The sequence below is a fragment of the Hevea brasiliensis genome, unplaced genomic scaffold (assembly GCF_030052815.1).
Source record: "Hevea brasiliensis isolate MT/VB/25A 57/8 unplaced genomic scaffold, ASM3005281v1 Scaf264, whole genome shotgun sequence".
In the NCBI taxonomy this organism is placed as follows: Eukaryota; Viridiplantae; Streptophyta; class Magnoliopsida; order Malpighiales; family Euphorbiaceae; genus Hevea; species Hevea brasiliensis.
This window is the reverse complement of record NW_026614767.1, coordinates 81,008-91,760: the sequence shown is the minus strand read 5'-3', so window position 1 is coordinate 91,760 and position 10,753 is coordinate 81,008.

Sequence of the window (10,753 nt, the reverse complement as noted above, 5' to 3'; positions counted from 1 at the left end):
GGATCCTTCTGCAGTAGTAGGAACTGGACCAAATCTAGGGGCACTGGTGCAGTCCTTAACAAGATGGCCCTTGTCTCCACAGTTAAAGCAGGCTCTTGTTGCCCAATAACATTCTCCCCCATGAGTCTTGCCATAGGTCTCACAGGAGTGGGGAGGATATGAACCCCTAGTCAACTGCTGACCAGATCTAGGGGGTCTCTGTCTAGAGAATCTTCCAAACCTTCCACCTCTACCTCTGCTTGGTCCCCCAAATTTTTTCTTCATTCGAGATGTACCACTGGGACTTTGCTCTACTAATTTTTCCCCTTTATCTTTCTCTGATTTCTCTTTTATTGGTGTCGCTCCTTTCCAACTCAAGTGCCTAAGAGATGAGCTCAGAGAAGTTACTTTGTCTGAATCCCACTACTTTCATCCTCAAACTGGGCTTCAAACTGGTCTCAAATCTCTTGCACCTTTCTTTGCTGGTAGACAGGAGACTCTCAACATAGTGGCTTAAGCGGGAGAACTCCCTCTCATACTCTGCCACTAATCTGTTGCCATACTTTAGACTTAGAAATTCTTGTAGTTTCTGATCCACATATGCATCTTGGGCATATTTCTGTCTGAAATCTCTGATGAAGTCATCCCAGGTCAATACTAGTGGTTCTGCCAAGCTTTGGGGGATGGTCTTCCACCAGTCATATGCATCCCTTTACAGTAGCGATACCGAATACTCAAATTTCAGTTCATCTGGGCAGTGTAGCTTTTTAAACACTCGGTGCATCCTCTCTAGCCATTGCTCTACCTCTAGAGGGTCTACTGTACCCTTGAATTCTGTAGCCCCATATTTCAACAAATTTGTCTTATTGACTGACTGGAGCTTGAGGTTGCACCACATAAGTCTAGGGTGGAGCATGAGCAGGCATACCCCCAGCCATCCATTGAAACATAGCAGCCATCTACTAGGCGAATTGTGTAGGAAACTGTGGCATTTATTGTAACACCCTAGGCAAATCCCACATCGACAAAACATGGGAGAGATGCTGGGTTCATAAGTTGGCAGTTCGTAACCCCTATTGACGCGTTTTAAAACCGTGAGGGCTTCAGCCCAGAGCGGACAATATCACTAGTGGGTCGGGCCATTACATTTGTGGTATCAGAACCGCTCCGTGTGCAACCTTGAACGATGGTGGGGCAAACCTCAGCGAGGACGCTGAGTCCCATAAGGGGGGTGGATTGTAACACCCTAGGCAAATCCCACATCGACAAAACACGGGAGAGATGCTGGGTTCATAAGTTGGCAGTTCGTAACCCCTATTGACGCGTTTTAAAACCGTGAGGGCTTCAGCCCAGAGCGGACAATATCACTAGTGGGTGCCACCGACCCACTGACATTTTGGAGAGCTAGGGCTTCCCTTTGGGCCTTAGCCTCTACTGACTGCTCAACAGAGCGATCCCCTTCTTCCATTTCAGTTTGGAATTAGGATATCTCCTGAACAAATAACACAAGGAGATTTCCCTCCGTTAGTTCATATTTATGATGTAATGCACTGTATGTAATAAATAAGGACATTGAGCAGTTGTACTTATCAAAGAAAAGACACAAATTCACAAGTCAAAACATACTTCAAAAATTTCACTTTGATACAACTAAAACATGTCACACCTTGCCCCTCTGTAAGGCATAACATGATCCCGTAGAATATCTAATGAACTACCGAACTTCACCTACCGGTAACTCATTAAGTAACCTATAAGGGATTTTAAAACCATTTTCTTACTTTTTAGAAGTGGTGAGTATTTTCTTACATTTAATAGAAGTTTAGAAACTGGTTCAAATTTTTGTCCATTTTATTTTTACGCAAATTTTTGGAAAAATTTCGGCAGAGTGTCGTCTGTATTTTAAGAAAACAGTTCTTCAAAAACCTGTAAAAACACTTCCAATAATTCTTTTCATCAAAATTCATCACTACTACAGCACAATCAACACAATTTTTCCCAAACTCCAAAATTTCAAACAATTCTCAATTCAAATGTCATAAAAAATAATACTCAATAATTTCATTCATTTTTCATTAAAGTAAAAATAATTTACATTCATCAACCAAACTTTACATTAGCAATTCCCAAAATAATATTATTGCAAACTCTATACAACTGCTCATGACCAGTTTATACATGTACATATATTTACATACATCAAAATAAATATTACAATCAGGGTATAAAATATACCCAACAAAATTTCAAGGTTGAAGCTCCAAGATCCTCAGCAGCTCACTCCGCTGCTCCTCTAGTCTCTATATCTGCGACAGCAATTACAGCCATCGCTGAGTACAATGAATCAGTGGTGCACAACATACTAAAATAACAGTTTATGCATAATTCAAATCACATTTATTCAAATGTTGAACTGAACATGAAAAATAGATACAAAACACGATTTTACAATTTTAGTCAAAACAATCTCAAAACAAATTTCATAAAAATAAACAATTATATCATGCCATTCAGAACAATATTTATCTCAATAGCCGGAGGCTTATGAGAAATTACAAGGCTAGCTAGCTCAAACTATGGGTACCCATTCAAATTTCTTCTTCTACTGGCACACACCTCAACACTTCAGCCAGAGAAGGAATCAAAATTCAAAACTATTTCCTCCCACTAGTCGTGCTAGTGAGGTATTCAAATATATAGTCATGACACTATGGTTTCAAAACTGTCTTAGCAATTTACTAAACATTTATTACCATTTCAAACACATACAAGTAAACTTTCAACAATTTAAGTCAAAAGCATAATAAACATTTCAATACAATTAAGTCACAATTTATTCAAAACAATTTGCAAAAGAAAATTTACAGAAATTTCTATGTTGTGCACAAACCTTATATGAGTCGCCTCTTGGCCTAGACTCGATGCTTCAGGTTCTTTCTCGATATTCTTTTCGACTGAAACACATAATTTCACAGTGTTTCAGTATCATAATTTATCATAAATTCAAAAACAATTTCAAATCTATTTATGATACTATTCAAGTCAAATTGTTGACTTTCTAATTCTTAATAGGTATGGGAATTATAATTTCACCCACATACCACATTTTGGTTACCTAATTTGTTAGTTTTTGTTGTTTTCTCAAACTTTAAGTTTCTTAGGTGAAACTTTCAAAATTTCAGATTTAGTGCCTTGTATTGCACTGTTCTATTGGTCAAGTTGCTGTAGTAATTTAGCTAAGTTTTCTTCATAGAAGTTGTTCCTTATTGTCTTAACTTTATTTCCCATTTTGAATCACTCCATTTGGATTTTTGTAGCCCTAGTTATGGCCATTTGAACATGGCTGGCCAGATTTGGTGTTACCAAGAATTCTGGGCAAATTCTTGATTATTGACAGTTTTTGTGGGTTGACTGTAGGTGGTTTTTCAAACAGGTTATAGCCAAAATTTGAGTTTTTCTTCTTCATGAAAGTTGTAGGGTTATGTCTTAGCTTTCTGTCGGTATAAAATTTAGGCCATTTGGACATTCCTAGACCAAGTTATGGTCATTTACGTAACTACTGTTCATTTGGTTATTTTTGTATAGGTCAATTTTCCTAATTCCGGATTTGGCCTAATTGTTCACTAAGTTATGATCACTTTTTGGGCATGATTCCTAAATGAAAAATGTGCCATTTTGTGTCTAGTTTCATTCCCAATTGGCCTCACACCAATTGGGTTAATAAATTTTTAGTCACTAAAAGGGACCTAGGTCAAGCTGCTTACAGATTGACCCTAACCTATCCGAATTGGAACTTATTTCCAACAATTCATAAACACCGCAAATGGTCACATTTGACCATTTCTCAACTCAAATAAGGTCAACTACATCATTTGACCAATTTTTACAATTTTTTTCCAATTTTTCACATACTCAAAACCCTAATTACATAAAGTTCAATCAAATGCATTCAAAGTGCACATTCATGATCTATACAGCTAATTCACTTCAAATAACCAAGCAACCACCTCAAACTCATTCATTTCAAACTCTAACCCAAGCTGGCCGAAATTCATGTTTGGTCCCTCAACAATTGTTTTTGTTTGACATTACACAATTTCTAACTTAAGTGAGCTACATACACAACAAATAAACTAAGATTTTCAATTTCAATCACTTACCTCCACTTGACTTTCAATTTTTCAATTTCACTCCTTGTCTCTTCTTTCTTTCTTCTTCAAATGTTTTCTCAAGTTGGTCTAACAAGTCTAACAAGTTTTAATGGGGAAATTTGGGGTCAAAGGAGGGTTAGGTGGTTAGAAGAAAGCTTGGTTTCAAGCTTTAATGGAGTTTCTTCAATGGTGAAGTGAGAGAGAGAAGGGCAGCCGGCTTGGTGAGGGAAGAAGGTCTAATTTTTTTTTTTCTTTTTAGTGTATTTTTAAGTCTTTTAGTCTTAGTTGACTTGGTCAATATTTATAGAAAAATTAAAATTAGTTTTGACATCATGATGATGTCATCCAAGTGATGTAAGCATGATGTAAATAAACTTTTTTAATTTTCTTTTTCTTTTGCATTTATTTTTCCATTAGTTCTTTAATTTAATTCTTGATTCCCAAAGATTCATTTCTCCGATTTTATTGGACAGTTAGGTCAGGAGTCAGCTTTAGGGGTGAATTGATCAAATCGCCCCTCGCCGATTCAATCCGATTTGCAAGTTATTTGATATTTCTTTCGGATCACTGACCTAGTTATTTGACCTGCTTAACAACTCTTTTCTGTGATTTTCTCTTTTCCACTGTGTTCGCAATAGTCCTAAGGACCGCAATGTCATATTTTACGGTTCGAAATTTGAGTTTAGACTGACCTAGCAGTCATTCCCGAGAAGATCACCCATCGTTGTGACTCCTGGCTCATTTAACGTTTTGTATTATGTTTTTCTTATTTATACTTAACTATTTGGCAATTACTAATTATTTGTGTTTAGGGCTTATCTAGGTGTTTTAGACGTGGTTCTAATTCTCTTAATTGTTCGGACTGACATAGGTCACTGGAATAGTAAAATGTACCAGGCTATGCAAATAGGGGTGTTACATTGGCGATGGTATATTTAGGGACAATTATCAAGAGAAGATACAAGATACAAACTTAAAGTATCAAAATGTCCCTTCATCCTAAGCTGCCTTCATTACAAAAAATTGAAAAAATAGCTACTAAATTTATTGATTAAATATAAGACTATTTAGTAGGTAATTTTCATTACTAGGTAATTGTTTCACTAACTTTGAGTTGAACAATAATTGAATTGTTGTTATTAATTACTGATTAAATTTATTTTAGTTGGTAATTATGTACTAAAAATATAGTCGATAATATGTAAATTTAGCTAGTAATTTTATCATCAAGTTTCATGCTAGAATGGAAGTTAGTTACTATTTACCAACTGAAAGTTAGTCTATAATCACCTACTAACTATATGATACTATGTAACGTTTAGTCAATAATCTTGTCGTCAAACTTTATACTAGAATGAAAGTTAGCTACTATTTATTAACTGGACTTTAGTTGATAATTATCTACTAACTATATAGTCAGTAATATTCAAAATTTAGTCAGTAATTTTATTGCCAAACTTTTGCTAGAATGAAAATTAGGCATTATTTATCAACTAGATATTACTCGGTAAATACCTACTAACTCTATATCGGTAATATGCAAACTTTAGTCGGTAGTGTTGTAGTGCTTTAAGATGTGATTTTGCTTAAAAAGACTTCTTAATAGTTTCTATTTTCGTGTATTATTTTATTTCAGTAATTAAAATTACTCTTATTTTTTTAATTAATTAAATTAACTTTATATACATTGAATATTTATGTAGCCTAAAATTTATAGGATTATTTTCACCATAAATTGACTTTCCTATTCGTTTTTATTTAGGATTTTATTAATTAACATTCATTATAATCTATTGATTAATTTAATTTTATTAACCAATTAAAATAAAATAAAATTAATCGTTTACTGTCATAATATTAATTTTCTATTTTAAATAGAATTATATTTCATTCAGAAGTACTTGTCAAGTAAAAATTATATTAAAAAAAATTCTATTAATAATTATAAATTACAAAAATTTTTAATATTGAAATTATTATAAAGGACTAAGGGCATTTTGGCATTCTCAATGTCCCTCTTCATATATTTATATATACTAATTATTTTTACAATGTGCAATGCATGTTGTTTATATTCATTGTATATATTCGTGATTAAATTTTTTATATGTAATTTTTTAAAAGTCCTTTTTTTCATATTTTAAGATTGTTATGTGAAATAAAAAATATATCTCCAAAATTTACAAAATTTTCTATTTGGGTAAAAAAAAATGTAGTTATTTGATAGAAACCTCATAAGATTATGTGAAAAATATAATTAAATAAAAAATAATGAACTTATTTGCAAAAATAATATAAACATATTGCCTCTTCTGATTATTTTAAACCCCACGAAATCATAATTTTATAAGAAATACTTGATAGAACTGTTACGTTGCAATCTTATATTTTAACAATTTATGCAAATGGAAGTAGAGAATGAGATGTTTATCACTAGCTTTCTAGGGCAATAACTCTATCTTTCATTGCCATTGTGTTGAATGCAAGATAAGAGCTTTTAATTCTCTATTGTCCATGCACCTCTCTTTATGCCACTGATTCAACCTTTAACATGTGTTAAACTAACATTTGAATAAGATAGCATATTTATAATAAAATTATGAGATAGAAAATTAAATTGGATTTCAAGAGACTAGGTGGTTTCTAGTTTAACTCAACTATATATATAGGCAAATTTGATTAAAAATCAATTAATTAAATATAATTATAAAAATTATAAATTTAATATATTAATAGTAAAAAAATTCTATTAATAATTATACATTATTAAAATTTTTAAAATTGTAATTATTATAAAGGATTAAGAGCATTGTTTGAAAATCTTAATGTTCTCTCTCCTTCCCACTTATATATATCATTAGAAAAGAATACAAGATTATATGCAAAAAGTTTAGTTAATGATTGAGTGCATTTTTATAATTTATATATATATATATATATATATATATATATATATATATATATATATATATATATATATATATATATATATATATATATAATCCCATATAATATAAATTAAAATTTTAAAAATTGAAATATTTGTAACAAAAATACATATATCGTAAATATATTGACGAAATCTTAATTATATAATTTTAAAATACATTGTTATAATTTTATATTATATATTAATTTTATTCTTTATTAGAACTTTAAATACTTTTATATTTATATAGTTAAATTATAATATAAAACAAATTTAAATAGATAAAATTTGAAGTGAATGAGTATTTAAATTTGATATCATGATTTTTTATTATATTTTAGTACAAAATTAAAATTAATTTTTATTTTAAATGATTAATTATACAAAGAAAGTTTAAATAGTTTTATGAATATATTTTCAATTTTAATAAATTTAGAAATTAAAGTATTTTATTGACACAAAAGAATTTATTTGAAAGTAAGACTAATTAATAAAAAATTAAAGACCTTCTTAATTTTTTTAAATTTTTAATTTAACTAATTTTATAAGATTGTAAAATTAGTATTAGTTTTATTCTATTTATTTGAATTAGTCAAAATTTAAACCCAATTTAAATAATTTTATTAATGTTTTCAATAAAAATTATTTTTTAATTTATTATACCAAAAATAATTTGATGATATAAAACAATTTTATTTTTATTTTATAAATTTGTAACAAATAAAATAGTTATAATGAATAAGATTAGAATATCTATTTAAATAAATGCAAATTTTTATTGAATTAAATATTTAATTTTTAATATTAATTTAGTAATTATGCTAATAAAATTGTTACTTTTTTAATAAATAAATTTATAATTATGTAAAAGATATTTTTGTTCACTCTATTATTCTTATTCCTTCCCACTACATATATATTTAAAAAAATAAATTATTGGAAGTGAGATTCTGTATATAAATTGTTTTTATTAATTTTATTATAATAAATTAAATGATTTTGAACGAATTAATAATATTTATGATATTAAAATTATAGAATTACTATTATAAGCATTGTAATAGAATTTTTAGTATAAGTAGAATTATTATTAAAATAACATTAAAATGTTAATTTATATTAACTATGATAATATTAGAAATTGAAATTTTTAGAGATTTGACGATGGATATTGTGTCACAAAACGTTATTAGCGATGATGTTGTATGGATAAATCTCGTCAGTAAAAGTATTAGCGAAGAACATTGTGTTGCTAAAAGTCCAAACCTTTGATAAAGTATTAACGACTAATATTGTGCTGCTAAAAGATGTTAGCAATGAATTATATGGATCAGTGATGGATGCTTTGTCACTAATATATATTATTGGTGACAAATCATTAATTTGTCACAATAAATACATTTTTTTAATATTAAAAAGAAAGCATTTTTGGAAATTCAAATATATATATATATATATATATATATAACGTGTGTTTGTAAAATGCTTGTTCGCACAAAACACTTCCCACCGTGGAGATGGGAGTAGCTGCCACTGCTTACCTACATTTTCTTTAATTAATTAATTGGGATAGTGATCTCTCACATTCATTTTTTTTTTTCACAAAAAATAAGTGTACAGTTAGATTAATTACATACCCAATATAGAATATTGTATGTTTCACATTTATATATATTTAAAAGTAATCCTATCGCATTTTATGTTGAGACTAAAATTTGAACATAATATATCTCAAATTAAATGAATCTTTCATATTCGATTTTATATGGTAAAGATAAATTGTTTGATGCGATATCTCAATATTGTGGTCCTTATTGCTTGAAGCCTAAATATGCTTTTTGCATAAGAGGGTACAATAATCGAACTCTTTTTTTTTTTTTAATTTGGAAAATTATTTTTATTTTTTTAAAAAACATTTGTCTAATAAAAAAAAGCTCTTAAAATTATAATTTATTTTAATTATTCAAATTTAATAATTTGAATCAAATTGATTATTAGAACTTTATCTAATTAATTAAAATTAGATTAAAATTGGACTACTATATATACACTTGTTTTAGTACATCCGACTCCAATTAAATGTGTTCATTTTATTTTTAATTATTCTAAATAATATAAGTTAAAAAAAACTTGATATATTAGTTTAAAAGTGTTTAGTTTAAATGTGTTTCAAATACATAAATTTTAAATAATATCATTTACATTGAAATTTTAGAATGAATTCAAATTCTAGATTATGAGATGTTAGAGTTTTCAATTCTAATCTTTTGTATTATAAAACATATGTTCAACATTTTTTTTTAATAAAAAGGTTTGCAATTCATATATAAGCATCATTATTATGAGTACAAATCAACTTCCCATAAAAGGAAAAAATAAAGTATAATTATTGACAATTAAAAACTTTTGTTTAGAAATGATTTGGACAGAGAAAAATAATTTTTGGGATAGTAATGTGTCTTTTTTCATTTTGTACAATCAAGCAAACCTTTTGTAATATTGTCCATTCAAAAATTTACTATCTATGTAGACATGGAAAAGTTTAAATCTCCAAACGTCAATAGAGAAACATATACTTGAAGATCATTGCATATACTTGAAGATCTAAAGTTTCTAATAAAAAAAAAAGAGTCAATTAATCATGCTGTATTTCGAACTGCCAAAAAGCTTATCAAATACAATAAGAGATAAATAGAACCCGTTAAGGGTGAAAAATTAGGATCTTAATAATGGGAGAGTAGTACCAGAATATTATTGGGAAGAAAACATCAGATGTACTTCTAATGAGAATAAATATGAGGAGATAAATCTAAACCTGTTCCAAATGGAAATAGATCTGGGATTTATTAGAAAAAAAAAAATCAATCTGGAGAAGCCATTGATGAGTTGGATTGTTAAGGAGTAGATATAAAATAGAAATGAAAAGAGGAAAGGAAAAATGATAAAAAAAAAAGAAAAAAAAAAAGAAAGAGTTTTTAGAGAATAGGAAAAGCCTCTCACCCTAAGAACTTTTATTTTGAAAAGAATAAACTCTAACAACTCTTTCTGTCTCTCTCGAATGTTTTTTTATTTTTTTCATTTGAAATGGGAGGATCTTGCGGGCGTTCAAGAATATTTATTTATATGATGTGAGTGTGTATTTAAGGGAAAGCTACCCCTATTGTAAGCTTATTATGCTTTTCTTTATATCAAATAAAAAAACTTATTAAATATTCGCTAGCAATTTTTTAAAAATATTAGATTTAGTTTATAATGTCATATATTCAAAATGTAATATGTTTGACATAATTATGGGTACAGAATGATCATAAGTAGATTGTAATTTAATGCCAAAGCAAGTGCCATCTAATTTTTATAACTGATAACTTAGTTATATATAAAGGGTGAGTCAGTGCATGAAATGTCCTACATTTGTGAGCTTTAGAGAGAATTAATGTTCACAATCTTATTTCTACTTTTCAAAGAAGTTATTTTCGTAATTCAAATCCGTTACCTCTAAATAATAAATGGAATAATTTTATCTTTATATCAAAGTCATTCAATATGAATTATTTATATATAATTTTAAAAAAAATTCATGAAAGATATTTTATGCGACATGGTTTGTGGTTTGAGATTGTAACACCCTCACTTTAGCTAGTCCGTATTTCGGTGACTAATGTCTGTCTGGACAGCTAGAATGTCTGGAACTATA